The sequence below is a fragment of the Falco naumanni genome, chromosome 7 (assembly GCF_017639655.2).
Source record: "Falco naumanni isolate bFalNau1 chromosome 7, bFalNau1.pat, whole genome shotgun sequence".
Classification (NCBI taxonomy): Eukaryota; Metazoa; Chordata; class Aves; order Falconiformes; family Falconidae; genus Falco; species Falco naumanni.
Window position 1 is genome coordinate 45828659 of NC_054060.1, and position 20284 is coordinate 45848942.

A 20284-nucleotide genomic window follows, 5' to 3' on the forward strand; every position below is an offset into this window, starting at 1 on the left:
AAGTCTAAGCATGCTCAGCCCCAAGTTCCACTAACTACTGATGCAGGGCACCAACTATCTTTCAAGATTTGCCTTCAAAAAGTAAGGAGGGGAACAACAAACAAACAAACTTTAGTAAATTCTCTTCAGACTGATTTATTTCACATACTATTATTTGTCATTCCTTTCATACATAAGGTACTTCCAGACAATTCCTTTAAAACATCAGAATACAGAATTAATACAAGCAGCTGATTTTGCACTTTGGGTCCACTATTAGCACAACTTAAACTAACATGTAACATTTTCCCTCCTTTTTCATCCCTTCTCGCTTCGTCCTCGGAGAAAATACCTCGCTGTTAGGTAGACCAGCAAGTCCTGTTTGCTCGAACACACTTCAGCACCTTAACTCTCCCCTTCCACATTAAGAAAACCAACACAAACCAAACAATACCAAACCCCAAACCACACCAAACTTGTAGATAAAAGCTGGGACCCCTCCTGCCACGTGCCAGCGGCTGCCGCCGGGGAGCCGGCCCGGGCAGGCCGCAGCCAGGCTGGGCTCTTCGTCTTCATGCCGAACCGGCACTGCGCGGGAGCAAAGCTCAGCCCGCGCTGCCGGCCGGGCGCGCAGCAGCCACGGGTGCGGTGGGGGCGCGCAGGAACGCGGAGCTGCAGCGGGCGCCAGGCGGACAAGCCGCAGGGGTGTCACACAGGCGGGCTCCCGTTGGGGGGAAGGGGCCTGGGGCGCGCCCGCAGGGAGGCCCCGCCGCCCCGCAGCACAGGCCAGGCCAGCCCGAGCGCCCCGCGGCCGGCTTGCGGCCTCACCCAGCGCCCCACCGCCCGCGGGCCGGAGCCCGGGCCCCTGGCAGCACCCGGCCGGCACCGCGGCGGAGAGCTCGCTGGCAGGCAACGAGTGGCCGAGGGAGGCCCCGGCCGCCCGCAGCTCCGCAGCGGGCCGGCGCCAGGGCTGGCGGGACGAGCCTGGCCCGGCCAGCTCCGGGAGAAAGGGGTAAACCCGGCACTGACCTGCCGGGGCCTGAAGCGGGCACCCCGGCCAGGCCGCAGCGCCAGTCCTCATGGAGCGGGGGATAAAGCCGGCGCTCCTAGAGCCATGCCGGCCGGGCAGGCGGGCCCGGGGCGCCCGAGCTACCGCCCGGCGAGGCAGAGGCGGCCCGCCATGCCGGCCGGCCGCCGCGGCGCCGTTTACGACAGCTCCCGGCATGCCGCGGCGCCTACAACTCCCAGCCTGCCCGGCCCCGCCGCCGTTAACCCTCTGCGGCGCCGAGGCGCCTCCGCAGCCGCCGGCCCCTCGCCGCCCGCCCGGCCCCCCCCCGCCCGCCGCCACCGCTTCCTCGCGGCGGGCCCGCACTGCCAGGCCGCCCGGGACCCCGGCCTGGCGCTCCGCGGCCCGTGGGGAAGGGCCGCCCCCGCCCGGCCCGTCGGCGGGGCTCGCTCGGAGCGGAGCGGCCCGGGCCCGGCCCGCTGCGGCCGCCCTGGCAGGTCCCTGTCCTCCTGCAGCGTGGCTGCTGGTCCCAGCTGCTCCTGTCTGTGACTGGCGGCGGTGGCATTAATTGCCTGCTCCATGCCATTAATAACGAGCAGGTGAAGCACCTTCTCGTGGGGGTTTTTAATTTTTTGTTTCGAAAGACAAATTGTAATAACTAAATTAATTCAAAAATGGCTTTACAACACCCAGAAAACTTTGGGACAAAGTTTCCAGGAAATCCGGGGTTATCCTACAGTGAAAGTAAAGTGAAAACTCTGTCACATTAGCATGTTTTGTCCTCCTTCCCATGTGATTCATACAGGTGCTCAGTATACGCATGACTAACACATAGAGCACTTTCTCAGTTCCTCTCTTAAAATAAGTGGTAAATGATGGGCATACAACTAACCCGCTGCAAACTAAAAAATAGCCCAGAGAGTTAGAATCTATTTTTAAATTGAGGGACAGGGGCAGACAGCACAAGTTCATGCAGAAGCAGCACCTCAGAGCAAAATCCACTAGGTCTCCCTGGCCCCCCTCCACAGCTCCACACCCGACCCCTGAGATGCTCCCCGCACACACAGAGCTCATCCCCTACACACCTATTTTATTTGCAATATTTTTTTTTATGAAAACCTTGTGCAGCAAATACAAGTCAAATGGCTCTAATTTGTAGTGGTACAGTGCTACAAACTGTAACATGCTCAGACGTGTAACTGCCTGACAGACTACACAGAAATCTGGCTTATGCTCCAACCTCTGAAACAAATGTAAATATCCAGAAACATTCTGCTATTTCTCCATAATTAAAACACAAGTAAAACAAACCTACTGCCAGATTTTTCATACAAATACTTCTTTTTAAAAAATAAATAACTACAAATTTATTACTTGTTTCAGAACATAAACAACACAGAGGAGACTCATATACGTTTTCCTTTTTTTAAAAAAAAAATGTATCGAGAAGAAAAGCACATATATAGCTCTTTTTTTTAAGCTTATTTTTAATACCTTGTCCCTTAAATCAGCCTACAAGCCAATAGCTTTATCTAGAGAAAACAAAATTGGAAAGCCTTTTTATGTTGCACTGTTTTTCAGACACTTACAGGAGGTTTTTAAAGACAATTCACAGCCACGCTATTCCAAACAGCACAAATACAATTAGCTAGAATTTATTCCTTACTGTAGCAATTTTTACTTTGATATCTTTTTCAAAATTTCCCGGGAAAACACAATCAATTCCCATCTAGCTTAGCGCACCTACACTATTACCTCTTTCTCTACATTTTATCTTTACAAATCAACCACAAGCATTTTATAAATATTTTACATATATATAATAAAGTCATAAAAAGGACAACACCATAAAAGAAATGCTCAAAAACAAACTGAAGGTGTAAATGACCTCCTCCCATGTTCCAAACGTACCTACAAAATCCCTGCTCACTGGTACAGGATTATACATTCCATTATGAGCTCGGCCTTTTTATATTTTGTACTATTTTAACACCCCAAATTTATAGACTTTTAAAATGGGCATGTTAAAAGGGCTTTATTTAAGGATTTCAATGAAAATAGTGTTATGTTTTGTCATATTACCATAATCCTTCTTTTTAAATCACTTAGAATTTCAGTATAACCTAATTAAGTAATTTTAAGTAAGTCTTAACCCAAATACATAGATCTAATAAAAATGTATTTTGCAAACAGGGAAAATGGACTTCTAAAATGGATTCCTCAGGTATGAACAAAGATGCTAAAACATTTTCTCCCCACAAACTTTGAGATCTGAACGATTTCACAGCACTTACAATTAAAACCCAAAATACTTATAAGAAATTTCACCAAATACCAAGCATAATGTTTCATTCCAATTGTATTTGTTTATTCATTTAATATTTAAAAGAAATCTTTCAATTTTCCTTGCCAAAAAGGAGGGAGACTAGGGGAAGAAAAATACTGCAAAATCCTAACTACCTATCTACACGTATTGTTTATTTCAAAGCTCTTCTAACAGCTGTTTATACTGGTTTTAGATATTGTATATTTTGTCAGTGGAAATATTATTATTTAGATTTTTGCCTTTTAGAAGGCTACAGAGCAACATTACAGATTTTAGAGACTTCTAACCATTTTAAATCTCTCTCTCTTTTAAATGCTACAAACTTCCCATTTGGTAAATGGAATTTACATTTCTCTCTTGTCTAAATTATCAGAGTTGAATCAACAATTCAAAACAGAAAGAACAAGTGATGTACCGTAATACAATAGCAAGTCCAACACTATAACACAGCTCCTCTCTCTGTTAGTGTATAATAAGCTTACACAAAGTATAAAATATCTCAGAAATACAGCCTCTTTCCTGGTCAGAAAATTTTAGTTATTGACCAATTTGACCTCAAGGAATTACATTTTCTCAAAGAGCATCCTATCTACAGCTTTATGCCATTTACTGACTGTTGCTTAATTAACCAGCATGCTTTAAAAACAAGTATCATTCCTTCAACTTAATCAAAACAGACTATTTTTAATTACTACCACATCAAATAATTTGTCAATACAATAAAGCCACGTGCAATTAGAAAGAACTGATTTTTTTTAGCCCTGTCTTTGACCAGCCACAGATTACAGCATCCACTTCCAATTTATTTGCTAATCTAATATAAGATGAACTGAAACGCATACCACAGCTCACAAATACATCTATCTTTCTATAGTATCTTATCATTTGTATCTTTTAATGGCAAAATCCAGTATACCACTGTCAGCACTGCTGTTTTCCTGCAACCGACTGGACTTCAGAAGGACTTGGCATTAAACTTCCCTCCCTCACAGCACTTTGCCTCCTCACCACTCTCAAAATAAAACAAAAATATTTACATTTGTCTGAAACATCAATAAACTCCCAAACTGAAAAGGCCAAAAGGTCAGGTATTATTTAATCTGAACAGAAAAGTTATTTTCTCTCTACGTCAAAAGCCGTCAGTAACAGCATGTTACCTGAGAAGTGATGCTCGCGTCCCTTGGACGGCCGTCCTTCTGTCCAGGACAGGGGCTGTGCCGTGCTCACTTTTACATAAGAGAGAATAAATTAAGTTTATTATATGCTTAGACCCATTTCTGCACATTCAAATTATCTGGCCCTCACAAGGCTTTGTATCTCCTGGTCTGGAAAGCATTTTAAAAACTACTATTACACTCTAATTAGAGCTCTCAAAATTGTTTTTGATAAGTCAGGTACACATGTCAGTAATTAGCTCCATAAATGGTCAGTCGAAGTACCAGATTCTCCAGACTTGGTTTTCAGTTCTTAGAAGCCTGTATATTGCTGCATGCTTCATCTCATTAACAATATTTAATCTGCAAATGGCATGATCTTATATTAAAAAAGAAAAAAAATATTTTACATATATTGAAATTTAATTTTTGTTTTAAAGCCACTTTCATGAGGGACAGAGTCCTGGGATATTCCTTTCCACAGCAACTTTTCCCTCCCCTTTTTTAAAAGCTAAATACCTTCTCAGATGAACATGGTGTTTGCTTTATCTATTTTTCTGTGATTTGTGTTATTGTGTACTTTTTTGTGACACTGCAGAATTTACACAGGCCTGTATTTTTGAGACTCCTATCTCCTCCCTCTACCTGCAAAGAAGATACCAGCTAAAATCACTGTCTATACACAGTTTTAATGCCCTTTTTCCCTTTACACTTTTTCAAACAGATGTGAGAGGGGAAAAAAAGTTAATGGTAAGTACAAATCCACAGTGTACTACATTCCCCAAAAAAACCCTTGTTTCAGTTTGTCATTTAATAAGCATTATCAAAGTAAATCATAGTCAGAAAGCCTCAGCACTGTAGGGTGTAGTATTTATGACTAAATGGCCTTTTTTTTTTTTTAAAAAGAAAAAGAAAAAAGAGACATGTCTGTGTTGAATTCTTTTCTTCCATCTTTTACCCTTCTCCTTCCACATATTTTACCCTTCTCATACTGCTTAAATGCTAGTGGACTGTTGCCGCACATCTATTTTTCCACCCAGTTTCCTAGACATTGACAAATGTGATCCAAGGAAGAATTTCGCACAATGTTAACTTATCTAAACCATTTCTTTCCTCCATTCTCTTTTTCTCCATGGCACCCTGTGTTGTTTTTTTGTTGTTGTTGTTGGGTTTTGGGGTTTTTTTGGTTTTTTTTTTTACCCTCTGCTGTTGCTTTGTTTGGTCTTTGCCCACTTCTCTGTACATTTGTCTCCTGCTGATCCTATTAGTCTGGCAGGAAGAACCGAATGTCTCTCTCTCCCATTTCCTACACTGTCTCTCATTTTTTAATGTTTTACAGATTAAACACATTCTAATGTCATTTTCATATATTTTTAAAGATACTTCTTTTTTTTTTCTTCTCAACGAACTTGCTGATTAGTCATCCATACTTTTGCAAAGCAAGGGGAGCCCTGTCCTGCTCTAGTACATGCTCCTGTCAGCATACTAAGTGTAAATGACTTTGCAAGCCTGTGATGCAAAGAATGAAAAAGGAAAAGGGGGTAACATGTAAAGATGCCCCTTAACATCATAAAGAAAAAACCAGAGATTTTAAACCGATTCTGACTTTTTACAGAGATACCATCAAAAGAAAAGATTTATCTTTATCTAGATCACTAGCAACACTTTTCTACACTAATAAAAATAACAAAAATTTTAAAATTCAGATTTACTATTCAGCATCACCTGTTTAAGATTACTTTTCTGCATTTCACTCAGCCTGGGGAGTGAAAGTTGCCTATTGGTTTCACTTTTGTTCTCAGCCAGTTTCACTTCCATGCACTGGCAGAATTTTTTATATTTTCAGTTCAGCAATGTTAAAGAAGACATTTACATTTTTAAACAATCCTCATTACACTTATAATATGAACAATTCATATCCATCTCTTTCCCAGGACACTAAGAAAACATAATTTGGGGCCCAAATATAATGGGCAGCATCCTTCTAAAGGAACAGCTTTCACCTGTCTCATGTCAGGTTGTGATCAGCTCCTCCTTTCCCTAAAATCAATAAGAAATGCCATTAACTTCACTGACAGCAGGATCAGGCCTCTGGTTCTGTAATCTGGCACAAAAGAATGCCATACATAGACCAATATATTCCTTACAATATGCAGTGTTTGCCTTCAATTATTTTCCTATGCAAACTCAAGAGGAAAAAAACAGTTCCAGCATTTACCTTTCTGTAGGTTTTTAAATTAGTGCTAAATGCCCTTCTGGACACAGGCCGTGGGAAATTAGAGGGCACCTATCCACTTTGGTTTGCATGGGGAGGGAAACACTGTATCTCCCTGCTACCAACTGCAAATAACTGCTTCTCCTACTTGTGCCCTGTGCAAGCTATACAAGACACTCAAACCCACACAGCTGTTACTGTCTTACACCAGGACCTTGTTTGTAACCAAAGTTTCCAAAGCAGGTACTTGTGTAACCCTCATTTTTTTCAGGATAAACCACACTGCTTTCAGAAACTAGAACTATCAACAGCAGAAAAAAATAAAATGGCTTCCATTTTATTTTCAAAACCTTTATCTTCTCTTCTGTATAACCTTCCCCTCCCTATGGCACAGACTCCAAAACACAGCCGTGGACTCACACATGTGTAGGCCGGCACATATACGTACAATTAAATTTTCCCCTAGCTGCCAAAGCACTGCAGTTTCTGGCTTTGTACACACAAGGATTCCTGAGACATTGAGACTTAACGGAAAGACTTAAGGGTTTATAGGAGCCATGCAACATTCACTTGTTTCAACTTCTTTCCTAGAAATTCTGTGTCCCACAAGCACACACAGAAACTGTCCCCAGCTGCTTACAGAAATTATTGACCTGTTTACATGCCAAAAGTTAAATCTTAAAAGCTCACATATGGAATTCCTGTGAGAATACCCGTATCTTGGTTTTATTTGCCTTACTCTTTTATTTCACCATATGAAACATGAATAAAAATGGGGAATTGCGTTGTGATCATGTACTCATCCACTTCATAGATGCACGCTTTTCTGTCCCAGTAGACTGTGGTACTATATATCTGACTTATATTACCATGTCACGCATCTAGACACGAGCAGCTTCCACAGCATTATGTAGTACATGTTGCCTTTTTCCTCTTTTCCTGGATGCCACTACAGGGAAGAGGAGTAACCACTCTCAAAGAATTTCTCTCTGCCTTCCTTCTCTACCTCCACCTCTCCTCTCCTTTCCCCAGAAGACATCTTTTGTGTTTCCAAGGCCAATTCAACATAAGACTTACACATACACTTACTTTCAAGCATACAAATAACACCCACTGTGTTCAGTGGGGTTATTCACTTGCCTAGGTCAACCCAACTTGAAGTGCTTCAGTGCCATACAAAGACATACCACTATAATCACCTGGGTCACAGAAAACTGTTTACCAGAAAGCATGCTCACAACACTGACTTTCAGAGACTCACAACATGCTACCTCCATGTCCCGCTGTAGCCAAATTCCTCATAAGTGCCAAAATCCACTCTTTCCTAACTGCCGTGTTAAGACTTGTTTGTTCCTAATTTCCTAAGTTGCAACAGGGCTGCTGATCCCGTGTTTTGATGGGACTTCACCATCACACAGATTTTGGATCAGGCTTTCACCCAGGGCTGCATCTCCCCCAGCGATAAAGTGCCCTGGGAGAAAGACTTTGCTACCACTAGCTTTCACCACTTTAGCTTTTAGGGCAGACCCCGAATTGTACCAATTTCTTTAACATATGATGAAGCTTAACTTAAGTGGATACTCATGAAATCAGTAAATATCCACCAGTTAATACTGGTGGATCATTACCAATGAAAGAAATAATTACAGGGAAATAAAATGGCCTGTTTCACAATGGTTCCTTTAAAGGACGTGTTTCATAACTTAGCCTTGGCTCTTAAATGCTGCTCTTGGTGCACTTGTAGAAATTATTTCCATCTGAAGCATTCTGCCCTCTATTTTACCTGGCTTTTATATAAATATTTACTCTACTTTTTTCATGTTACTTAAACGAACCAGATAAATAGCAATCACACAGCTAAAATTAACTTTTGTCTTGTGATATTAAGGATATGAAGGCCTCCACCTCACAGCAAGTATTATCAATGAACCTTTCAAAATATTGAGTGTGGCAGAAAGGCAGAAGACAGTTACATGGGAAAGATGATGGAAAGAGAGTTGATGTTCTTTCAAAGATACTTAGTGTTATACTAATTCCTGAAGTGCAAAGAACGGAACTCCCCATGAGGTGCCTTGCCTAGCCACACTAGCAGTTCTGAAGGGCTCTGCAGTCTCTCCTTGGGGTTCCCAGCCCTCTCCTGACAGGTTCTGCTGTACTACAAGAGGTTATCACAGGGGCAGCCTGCTCCTCTCTCCTCTTCCCTTCTGGAAACAAAGCGCGGAGCAACTATTAACAAATACTCATTAATGTAGTTGTTTTGGAAGGCATCATCAAGCCTAACCCCCGGTGTTATGCAATAGTCACATTGTTAATATTAATTGTAGAAGAGAGTAACTGTTGTGACAGGTAGGTTAAACTGAGGAACAGAGATGTGAACATGTCAAACGATCTGACAGGTGTAGAAAGCACAGCCCAGGATCGCCAACTTTTCACCTCTTTTTCACTCCAGTTCAGTCTCAAATACACCAGACTTTAGCTACCTGTACTTTTTCCTCGTCTCTTAAACGGTGCCCTGATCCTAACTCAATGAGACATTCACACAGGAGAGAGCAAGATGAGCACAGGAACAGCCAGGCTAGCTGCCATGGATGGGGGTCAGTGGAGAGCATCCCAATTGCATTGAGGGCCCCTATTTATGCCCGTGAGCCAAGAGCGTCCTCACTGTTTGCACAAGGGGGTTGACAGAGATACAATGGATACTACAACACAGGTATTATAAATGTCATCTGGCCTCATTTTAAACAACAATAGAACGCAACCCTGTAGATTTCCAGCACAATCTTTTCCAACTTCTAACTAAAGACCTTTTCCAACTTTCTAACTTCTAACTAACTGATCAAGAGATCTAAAACAATATGTACACAACATAGGGGAAAAAATACTTTCATTTTTCCCTTAAATTTAAAGCAAGTACACCAACATCAAAATCTCTTTCTATAGCCCATATCCCTTACCAAGAATAATTTTGAAAGGAAACATGAGAAGATGACAGCTGTCTTTGCCCAGAGTCGTTGTGGAGTCTCCTTCTCTGGAGACATTCAAAACCCACCTGAACATGACTCTGTGCAGCCTGCTCTAGGAGAACCTGCTGTAGCAGGGGGTTGGACTAGATGATCTCCAGAGGTCCTTTCCAACCCCGACCATTCTGTGATTCTGTAACTCAGATGATCATATTTACTTTGCACTATCATGGAATTATGCAAGTCCTTTGCCATTACTTTTGCTGCATCCAGGTTCAACTAATCCAAGTTCTGTCACTTTTTCAAACTGTGCTGCTACGGAATTCATCACTAGATGGGACCTTCACCTCTGCTAAACAAGTATTTCTCAAAGTATGGGTTGCAAAATAACACAACAATATTCAGTGTTAGAATAAACAAAGTTCATCAGCAGTAGCTTGGTTTTTGACAGCAGGGGACTGAGAAGTTCCTGCAAGTACCTAGGGTACCCCCCAGCCTGCTAGCAACCTTGGCTCACTGGCAGCAAGTCCAGACTCCCTGGAAAAGTGAGCAAGTTTTCAGGCAGCAATTATAAAGTCTCAGCCTTTATTGTCAAAAATGGGAAGAATTCAAGACCGTAACGGAGAGAGGTGAATCAAAAGGAAGTCACAGATCCAGAAAGTTGGACATATACTTCATTAATGAACATAACAACATTGCATAGATTAGACTGCAAAAAAGGAAGTACATATATTGCCTGCTAACAGGAGGAGGAACTGCACGACAGGTACTGAGCACTTGATCCCTATGACATTAAAAAAGAAACCACCAAACTTTTCCTGATGGTGAGCTGACCAATAACAGATTTGTCGGATTTGATCAATTAAAAGCTCTTCATTTAGTGACTACCGTTTTGCCATATATTCAAGTGTCCTACAATGAAAAAGTGAGGCATGATCCTAATAGTCCAAAAGCATAGTCCTCCTGAATGAGTTACTAGTGGAAGAATGGGAAGGAACTACACACCACCCGTGGTCTCCATTGGAAGAAGTGCTCAGCATGTCTAAAATTCCTGTGGACTCTGATTGTCTCCAAATGTATCGTGACCTTGGTACCTGTCATTTATTTTGGCTTGCAAGGAGACAGCTGATGAGCTTGTTCTATTTCCCTCTGCCTTTTTTATGAAAACAACTTACTGCCAAAAAGCCCTTCTATTTTCTTGCACTTAGACCAGTTTTGCACATGGTAGTAGTCTCCTTTCATTTTCAAATACAAAACTTTACTTTCTGCTTGCAAAGCATTAGGGATCAAGAACTTTTCCAACAAAGTTCTCAAATTCCTAAAGTTCTTCCCCAGCTGTGGCTTGGGGAAGATGGTATGACATTTCTCCTACAGCAAATCTGACAATAATATATTTTCCTTATTTCTACATTTTATTTGACATTCCAGTGCACCTCAGCAAATGGCATACATTCAACTCATTGTATTAAACTGCTTGCAAAAGATAAAATACCCCTTATTTCTTCTGCTCTCTTAACAAGCTAGCATAATAAATAACACCCTCTCATCAAAAAAAGACATTTTTGCTTTGTATTATAATGAGGATCAGAAACCATCTATTAACAGAGGATAACCAGAACATCCATTTTTATCTTCAGGAGGACCACCCGAAAACATACTGTATCTAGTCCTCAAGAAAGCATATTCACAGGTTGTAAACCAAGCTGTGTCCATCTAAACCTGGACATACGGTAAAGCCATTCCTTTCCTGGGCACTAAGTCTAGCCATTCCTAAAGAGCAAAGCACACTCAGCACTGAGCAAGTGTGGGGCTTTCCAATAGTGCAGTGATGTAAGAATTTAAATGGAATGAAATGAAACAAAATCCAACAGAATTTCATAAACAGAAGTAGTGTTCTGATTTCAGAAATATTCTAGGTATGACTTTGATCTTTCACACACACACACAAAGTTATACCAACAATCCTGCAGATTTTTATGAAAAATGACAACCTGTCAGTCTTTCCCATGGACATTTCTTACTGTCCTATGTGATTTTGCAGCCCTTAAATACTGAGGTTGAAGATTTCATAAAAAGTTATATATTATTTATCTAAATACTGTAGGCATTTCAATCATGGCTAACAGCAATCTAGTCTTTTCCAGCTGCCCAAACATAGTTAAAATAATCAGGAAATAGGCAAGGACACAGAAAAGGAAAATTTGGGCCTGATACTTATCCACACATCATCTATTAATTACAGACCTATCCGTAAATGGTGGTTGTGGGCCCCAGTACTTATTCCCGATCAAAGCAGTATGAAGTAGCTACTTAGTATAGGTTCAGGTATGGTATTTCTGCTGAGGTTTTGTATCTCCCACCATAATGGTACTGAAGCTGTTTTTACTGTGTTCTGTAAAGGTACCCAGCTAGCTGCCAAAATCAAACAAAAGAGAAGGTTCAAGCAGATGAATTCAAACTTCACTCCATTATCCTTCTAAATTAAACTAAACATGGGGAGAACACTGTTAATTGGCACAACCTAGCTAAGATATTTTTTTTCCCTTTTGAACATTCAGAGCTTATGTACTACTTACATAGCACATGACCCATAGCAGTCTATTGTTGCAAATCTGTGTGCAACCAGTGAACTCCGAAATTCCAGAGAATGACCTTCATATATGGCAAAAGATCTTAATTGTAATTAAATTTGGAAAATGAGGCACACATGTAGAGCCCCCACAGAAGGCAAGTGAATCTATCAGCATCCACCTGCTTTTTACCAGTCGTTACTTTAACGCAGCCATTAATACCTTCTAGCTTCATGTTACCTTCCATCTCATATGGGTAAGGAATAAATGCACCAGTAGCTAGGTGACATATAATCTATTTCATATAGAGTCCATTCGACACAACAATATTTTTTTATTTGGAAAAAAAATTAGTAGCTCTCTATTCCTAAATCTTCAAATTCATTTAAGCAACCAGACAGAATAATCACAAAGCCCAACCCATAAACATAGAATACAGCGCACAGAAATTTTCTGATAAATACAACTTGATTAAAACCAACTGCAAGGTGTACTAGAATGTATGTAGCCAAATAATTTTTTCAGAAACAGGCCTGACCCAAAGTTTCTGGAGGCCTGAGCAAATGTAGTTGGGTACCACAGACCTGTAACTGTCCCCATCACGGTGCTGGGCAGCTCTGAGGGTAGGCAGGCCCATCTTCCAGCTACAAAGTTCAGCCTGTACCTCTAGATCATCCACACCTCAACTTCAAACTCCATTTCAGTGTGGAGTGAGGCTGCAGTACAACTAGGCACTGCTATCACATAAGCCCAAAGATCACTGACAACCTTTTGGCTGGATTTATATAGATCAGACAGTCTATATAATTTCACATCTTAACACCTACAATTTTATATGAATTGAAATGTTACATCTTCAGCAATTTACAAAGAAGTTTGGCGTTAACCTACTTAAATCCAAATATCCTTGTACTCTGACTGCTTTTCTTTTGGTTCCCATCAGGTGCCCTTGTGCATGTAGTGCCATCTCATCTTATATCCCTATGTCATGAAATACAGATTTTCTGCATTATTATAACAGAACCGTGGTAAAGATGATTTGAATGGTTGCTTTAAATCTTAAAAGCATGAGGCCTGGTTGTTTAAATAATATTCTATACTGTAAGTATAATGACCATCAAACCCAAGAGCTAATAACTAAAACTACAATTTGCTACCTCTGATAAACATAGAGGACAATTAAATAATATTTTTTTCCCCAGAGAAATAGATTTAATTAATGGCATATTTTAGGTTAAAAAATACATACTAGTGGCAGTCTGTCATTATTACCCTATGAATTTGTCTTATAGAAACATAGGATTTGATGTGAGTTGGGAAATTATATGAATCTGAGTCCTATTTTTCCCCTCCCCCAAATTAACCGGGGAAAAAAAAGGAAAAGGAAAACCTAAAGTTAAAGCTGTATTAATTAATTCTTTTCCTGACAGGATGGATTTTTAAAGACCAGAGACCAAGCAATTCGATCTTCTTGTTTGAAATACATTAACAATGAAAACAGTGGTAAAAGTATTAGTATTAGTAAATAGAATAGAAATCTAGATAGCTGTGGTAAAAAAAAGTATTAAAATTTGAACCTTTAATATAGATATTACCCTGGTTGTAAGATTACAGGCACAAATGAGGATATGCATTCCAAATCCTGCAGTATCTGCCTTGCCTAATCTTTTATCATCAGCAGCAGGAGTTTTGACTGCAGGACTTTGTCTCATATTTATGGTGTCCAACAGAAGAAATTAATATCAATTTACATAATAATGGTTTACTGTAATAATAATTTATAGCTGAATCTTCATCATTGGGAATTTTAAAATTAATGGATTACATTGAATCATCTTCCACATCTGCCTTAATTTAACGTGAAATATGAAAATCTTGGAAAACTTCTTTTGGGACTTAAACCAAACTGGTAATATGTTTGACCCTTTCAGCAACTTTGGAACTACTTCTAGAGAGCAAAAAGAATACATAATTTGTGTGAGAGAATAACAAAACATTTTCCAAAAAAATTAAGAGAGGTATGCATTTGTGAATTTATTCTGGAGAATTTACTATTCACCTCTGAAACTGTTCATTAATAAATAAAGAAAAAAGCATATGACTAATACATCAATTCTGTTTTCCATATTGGGCTTACACAGCTCACTTTCTAATTAATTAAATATTTAATAACATAATCATATTTAAGCTTATTAATACGTCTTTTAAAAGCATGTGATTTCACTGAAGCACATACAATTAGCAAACTCAAATTTAAGGTAGTATTTTAGTGGAAATTGTAGTCAAAGAAGTTTGACTTTGCTCCTGACAGTTAGATTTATGTGCTGCCACTACATTGAGCTGATGTCCCACTCCAGATCATACTGTACCTACCTTCCATTTAGTTGGTAAAGTCTAGCTTATGTACTGATTTTAGCACTAATATGGTCACAAACAGATGTCCTTTGACTTACAAGTTATGTAGAAATAATTATTTTCTTTGAAAAAATCACCTTTGCGGTGTGCATGTTTCCATTGATCAGATACATGCAGTTATTCTTTTCCAGGATAAACATTTAAGTTTACTTAGTACATGAAAAAATCTTTATTTTAACATAGTTTCAATTAAATTTAAGGAGCTGACTAGTCTGTTGAAAAGCTAAGTTCTGTGGTCGAAGTCTCATCATGAGTTTTAATGGCATTCTTTGAATCTGATACATTACCAAAGCATGAAAACTCTTTTCCTCTCTTAAAAAAATTGCAGCAGACATTTAAAAACAATTTTATTCAATTGGGGGGTGGGGGTGGGATGTGGTTTGCTTTTCTTCCTTTAAACTCCTTCCCCTACTTCAAGGACTTTAAAACTTCAATTGCATGAAGTTACTTGAGCAAAATTGTTATATATCTCCTTCTGTCAGTAATTTCTTTAGTCGTCAAAATAAAATCAATATTTATTCTTTACTATAAATTCCAAAAACAACAGGGATATCATGTTTATTATTCTGGAAGCCATAAAAGGAAAAAAATTTCAAGAATACTAAGTAGAAACTGAAAATACAGCTTCCAGAAACATGATCAATGTGGGATTGTTAACATATATTAATTATTACAAATGTTTTTATTTGGAGAAAACTTCATGTAGAATATTTACCTAGCTCACTGTTCTATTTAATAAGTCTCAGGTAAACGTACAAACAAGTATGATGCAACCCTGTCTGCTCAGTCGATTTAATGAGGTATGAAATATGTATAAATAGAAATCTTTTATCATAAGATTTATAAATAACCTATACATAATAGGCAAAAATATATCAAACCACATTTAAAGGTTTTAAAGTTTTTTAAGGAAGATTTGAAACAGATTTTTTTAATCTTGATTTATTTTCATTGCTAACTGCTTAAAAGCCTTAAGAAAGAACAAACCCCCCACTAAGATTCAACAATGCAAATTAATGTTCCTAATAATTGTAACTGAATCTACATCCACATGTTTTGTTAATTATTATGTACAGTATTCAATTTGAAAAAGGGCTGTATTCCAACTGCAGTCAGTTATAAGATAATACTATAACTTTCAAAAAGCTTCTTAGCTAAATTAACTTTAAAAAACTGTTCAAATAATTTCCTAGTAGTAATTTCAAAGTAAAAAATCTGCTTCAACAGAAGGAGCATTTGTGAATTATGATCAAATTTACCAACTTTTTTTTCCAGCTTCTCTGCAGAAAAGTCAATAGCAATTTTTGCAAAAGAGGAAGAAAACTTTTTAATAGAAATATATTTAGCAAGGATGAGTAATGATTCTATTATTTTAGTTTTTAAGTCATACAAATTAGTATGAACTGTATGAATACATAGGATAGTGATGAACCCTAAACTGACTTCTGTTTATTGTTTGCCCTTATCAGAGTATTTTCTCTTTGTACAAATTGTAAATTTTAATCCTACCAATTACCCCTCTTTGCAGGTTGTCCCTGCCTATTTAAACAATGTATTTACTGAACAACAAATTTAAACTCACAAATACAAATAAAGATTTATTTTTATGTCTGAAATATCAAGTTTGTATATTTTATTAAAGGATTTTTTCTTGATGCGGAGATCTCTCTGCTTTATTTTCTACTGATAACATTAAAATGTCAATACTTAAGTAATTAAGTTTTAGATTCAGCAGCTAGATCTAATTGTTCTAATTGCCAAAACATATTTCTGCCTTTACTCTGCAAGGGCAGGGCTTTATTTGTTTCAGATCCTATATATGTTAATGGGGAAAGTAAAACATCTAAGTCCTATGAACCACTGAAAAACAGTAGATAAATAAGATCTAATTCTTTTTATCAAATTATCAGCTGATAGGCTAATAATAGCAACCACCTAAAAGCTTTTTTTATGGTATTTGCTACTCCTGTTTGCTTAGATTTTAATCTAAAATTTTGTTACTTTGGTTTTAAAGAAACAGTGAAGTTTTATTCTTTAGCAGAATACTGAAGAGTTAATAAATCTATTTAAAAAGCTGTCATGAAATTCAGCTCCCTTTGAAGTCAAAGGGCATTTTACCACTGATTTCAGGACAGCAGGATCAGCCAACAGGAATTTTAAATCCAATTGTCTTCTAACTTTTACCATATGAATTTGGTAACAATTAGATATGCTTACTCTTTGGACATATTTGATAATTAAAATATTTTTAATTACTTTTAGAAAATAAATCCAGCAAAAGGAGAAAAATATTTAGTTGGTACTTTGGCTAAAGTATACAATATTCCCACTTCAGTTTTTTCCTTTGTATATTAAGGCGCAAACCACCCCACCCTTGCTCTAAATAGATTTCACAAATACTTGTATTTATATCTATATTAGATAACTGAGCTTCCTTTGTATTACATTTAGCTGCATACTACGTAGCACTTTGGCTATTATGAGTCTAACTTCCAGACTATAATATAAGAAAACATCTTCCCTGAAAATGATTTTTCAAGTGGATGTTATTTATTTAGTATAAATATTCACTTAAAGAAAACCTGCCCACTGAAATTATCTGGTTGATGGCTGCAGCCCTATAGTGTTTTCCCTAAATGTTAATCTATTCTAATTTCTAATTTCCTTCAAGTCTGAATTCTAGATTAATAAGAGAACCTGTCTCTATATGTCAATCTTTCACAAAATGTAATAAATACAAACAAAGGCTATATAAAGCTCAACCTTTTTTTTTTTTTTTTCCCCCAAACGTAATTTCAGGCAGTACATTTAAAGACAGTAGGTATCTTGCCTAAATTAACTATGGACGTCAAAAGGGCCGTATGTAATTTCTCTTAATATTAAAAATATAGGGTTTATGATTATGTGAAAATAATGTTTGTGGTAGACAGTATGTTATCAAAGCAGCTTTGAAAGCTTATATAGTTACCTTTTCTGAATGTTCTGGCTAGTTCTGGTTCTCCCTTATCTGGAAAAAAAGCTGGTTTCCAAGTTAAATTTGCAAATTATTGTTACAAATCCAATCACCAATATCTTTCCTTTAAAAACTTTAGTCCTTTGCAATATTTTGATTATTTAGTTAAAGACATAAGCTGCTTGTCCTGGAGATTTTAATTTTTGTAGAACTGATCACAGCAGATCCCAAATGTCCAAGAAAAGAAACCCAAACAAAGCCACAGATAAAGGCTTTTTTTGATGAATTGTTTTTTAATTCATTTGAAATACTTAATGTTGTTTGATGTATACTGCATTCCGAAACCTGCAGTTAAAAGTTTTAACTTTTTCTTTTTATTTACTGCTTTCAGAATTTAGCTCTAAAAGGCAGGTACTAGGAGAGGAAGCACGGGAGCACTATCAACCAGAGGTTCTACCGGGGCTGTATTATGCTAACCTGCACTCCTAGGAACAATCCTGTTCCACAGGAATGTTCCTATTGAGTTCTCTCAGATTATTTTCATGAATATGCATGAATATTCACTAAAGGTTGTAGGATTTAGCCTCGAAATGGCTAGCAGAGATTCCTTACTTTTTCAGCAAAGAGCAGAGAGCATCTTTAGTTTTGATGTTTATAGAAGCTATTTTAACATGACAAAATAGTTTCAGGAATCGTTTATAAATTCTGGGGTCTAAATCTAAACTTCTTCAGCAAGCAGGGCAGTTTAGCCTCATATAAAAATGACTCTGAACCCAAGAAGCAGAGCATGGTGCAGAGACGAAGCAGTACACTCAGGAGCCCCCCGGCCCTGGGTGGTGGGTGCACACAGGTCCCTTGCAGGCTCAGGACCTGGGGCACTAGCAAAAGCAGGGCTGAAAGTCGGCTTCTGATCCACAGACCTGCAGGTGTCAAACAGAGAGGGCAACGGAAAGGCATGAAAGGTTAGTCAGGATCAGGCCTTTGTGGTGCACACCCTTGCTAGTGTATAGTTGTGAAAAATTAGTAGTTTCATCTATTTTACCTGTGACCTTGATGCCTCTGGTCTATATGCTGCTAAGCCATAGGCTTCCCCTCACCCCCAGCAAACTGGAAAGAAATTTTCCCAGCAGATACAGAAAGGGTTGAACTTGGAGAGGAGAGAGAAAATTGGTGAAAACTCCTTTACTTTCTTAAAAAAAGGGAGTTAAATCAGGATGGTCTGGTAAAGACTAACCAAACCAAGCAGCAAAGCTTTCCACTGCTGGTTCTTTGGATTGCTGGAATTGAAGCAAATCTTTGAGAAGGTGCTGGGCAGGGAAGGGTTAACAAGGTTTTTGTTATGTAGAGACACTGATGGCTCCATTTGAGGTGACAAAGAAAGTTATGGGACTGATCCAAGGTAATCGGGAGCACTTTCAGCAGAGCAAGAGCCTGAAATTTCACAAGGTGTAGGAGACTACACCCCGTGCCGTTTTGTAAAGCTGTTGCCAAAAATAAATCTTTGATAACATTTTCATTCAGAATTACCTTTCTTCGCGCCAAAACCTGTCTCACTAAATTAAACAGTACATCTAAAATTTCAGTCTTGATGTGTAACAAACTTTTAATTAAACAAGGTGTGAAACTTATTTAAAATGTAATTCATAATTTGTCCTATTTTTAACGTCTGGAAAAAAAGCATTACTAATAAATAGAAATTAGTGCTGTTCAGGTGATTTTGAATATTCTTGCAATTGCAAACAATGCAAGTTCAAGTTCTGAGCCCATTACTAATTAATAAAGACAATTATTTAAACGAGAAAAAGTGCTTTTATACATGGAAGGTAACTACTACAAGATATGAAAAGACTTAGTCTGCTTTAAAGGAGTCCCTGCCCCACAGGTATTATGACCCATGGACTTGCTGATTTTACCCTTTATTAGCACTTTCATGGTAGACCATTACATATTTGTGTTTCCCTAGACAAACCACCCTTCCTTTTAAAAGTCCCCACTTCCAAAGTGTTAACCAAACACCTTATTCTCAGATTTTATTTTTTAAAAGGTCTATAACTTAACTGGAATCTAATGGTCACAGTTTGGTCTGTTGCCAGTTGCAGGACTCTTTTGCGTAGCTGTCCCACTGACTGCAGTCTCAAGTATGTCATCTTAGCTGTGCTCTTGTGTCCTCAGCTGCCAAAAAGCCTATCGTGAAAGTGGCCAGGACAAAGGACCAGATGGGTAAGAGAGGAGTAAGAACCACCTTCTGAAAAGTTAAGCATTGAGCAGAAAATGTCCTTTTTATTACATTTTTTCCACTAAAGTCAACAGCCATTAACTAGTTTAAAAAAACCCACAACACAACCCCCAGTGCATGACTTCAGCAATATCCTCCTGGAGTCTGATCACAAAAGCCTCTTGGGGTCTGATCTGCTGAAATCCACGGAGGTCAGCAGCTGTTCTGTGATTAGCCCCCAGTATGTTAACTCTTTGCTACAGGTTTACAGCATGTGTCTTCCAGAAAAGTGACTGCAAAAAACTACCAATTCCTAGCACATGCATTGAGTTCCCTATCTATAAATGCACTCTGTTAAAGAAGAGTTACGTGGTACACAGCACTGGCCCACGGCAGAAAACTCCCAAACATTTTAAAAGCAAAGATCTCCACATCTTGCTGACAAACTAAAGCCAAAGTTTCTGATGTGAACATCTGTAGATGCAATGATT